The sequence below is a fragment of the Arachis duranensis genome, chromosome 6, assembly GCF_000817695.3.
Source record: "Arachis duranensis cultivar V14167 chromosome 6, aradu.V14167.gnm2.J7QH, whole genome shotgun sequence".
In the NCBI taxonomy this organism is placed as follows: Eukaryota; Viridiplantae; Streptophyta; class Magnoliopsida; order Fabales; family Fabaceae; genus Arachis; species Arachis duranensis.
In genome coordinates, this window is record NC_029777.3 from 104194555 (window position 1) to 104196207 (window position 1653).

Genomic DNA, 1653 nt, shown 5'->3' on the forward strand with positions numbered 1-1653 from the left:
TCCCCCCTCCCAACACACACTCCCCCTTCCTTTCCCTCCGCATCGCAGTCCCCTCCCTATCGCAGCTCCCTCCCCAACGCATACTGCCCTCTCCCTCCTCAACACCACCACAACTTTCACAAGTACCTAAAAGCCGATGTCCTAGTCGAATCGACGATTCGCACATCATCAGCACCAAATCTCACTGGATCGGCTCCGTCTGCCAGATTCATATTCGTCACACTTCTCCTCCTTCCTCTTCGTTGCATACGCCGGAGGACACCGCCGTTGTTCAGCCTCAGGCCAATACGGTCGCTTCTGCTAACGGTTTTTCGTTCTTCATTGCAAGGATTTATAGACTTTGCTGTCCAATTGAAAACATTACTTTGTTTATGATTTTCATTGTCAGACCTTGTTGTAGCTATGATGGTGGTGGCGGTGGTCCTTAATGGTTGATGTTGTTGTTGTTGTTGATGTTGAAATTGTTGTTGCTGCGAGTGGTGGTGTTGAGAGAGGGAGGGAGGAGTGTGCGTTGGGGAGGAAAAGTGATAGAGGTTACGGTTGCTGTTGATCTTGAGGTTGTTATTGCTGCGAGTGATGGTGTTGAGGGAGGGAGATGGGAGTGTGCATTGGGGAAGGGGGAGTGATGGAGATTGTCGTTGCTGTTGATGTTGAGATTGTTGTTGCTGCGAGTGGTGGGGTTGAAGGAGGGAGGGGTAGTGTGCGTTGGAGAGGGGGAGTGGTTGAGGTTGTTGTTGCTGTTAATGTTAAGGTTATTGTTGCTGCGAATGGTGGTGTTGAAGGAGAAAGGGAGGAGTGTGCGTTGAGGAGGAGGGTTGTGATGGGGCAGAGGCTACGATGGGAGAAAAGTGTGCGTTGGGAATAGGGGCTACGACGGGGAGGGAGAGGGAAGCAGAGGTGGCCACGTCAGCATTGTACTTGCCAGAGATTTGCTCCGGCGAGTTCAAGGACACGCTTGTCAAATTTTAAAATCATTTAGGAACAATTTTGTTAATAATAAAAGTCAGGTACCATTTTATCAATACCAAAATCTTTCGGGTACCGATTTGATATTTACTTCTATACAAAATACATATATCTAATTTAAAAGTTAATTTTATTCCAAATTAAAATTACTTTCCACATCATTTTGATTATTATCACTACCACCATTATTACCATTATTGATTTTTACCGTCATTACTATCATCATTACTTATATTTTATGGACATAGACATCAAACAAACACTGCCTTAATATCAACCTTAATATCACTCTGCATTCTTTTAAGTTGCGTTTGTTTTTGAAAATAGGATAAGACAAGACACTGAGAACAAGAAATAAAAGACAGAGACACAAAAATTTGTATTTTTATATCTGTTTGGTAATAAACTAAAATAAATTATGAAAATCTAATTTATTTTTTTTTCATTTAAAAAATTTGAGACGAAAAATATATTAATAAAAAATATAATAAAAATTAACAAAAATAATAAAAAAATAAAAAATAAGTTGTATCTTTTGTTTGTGTCTTTTTTGTCGGGATGGATATAAAATACACTAGTTCAGTGTTCTTAGACACATTGTCTCTATCTATGTCTCTTCTATTAAATACGATTTGTGTCTTTATCTCAGTGTCCTGTCTTTGTAAACAAACGTAACCTATTATTTCA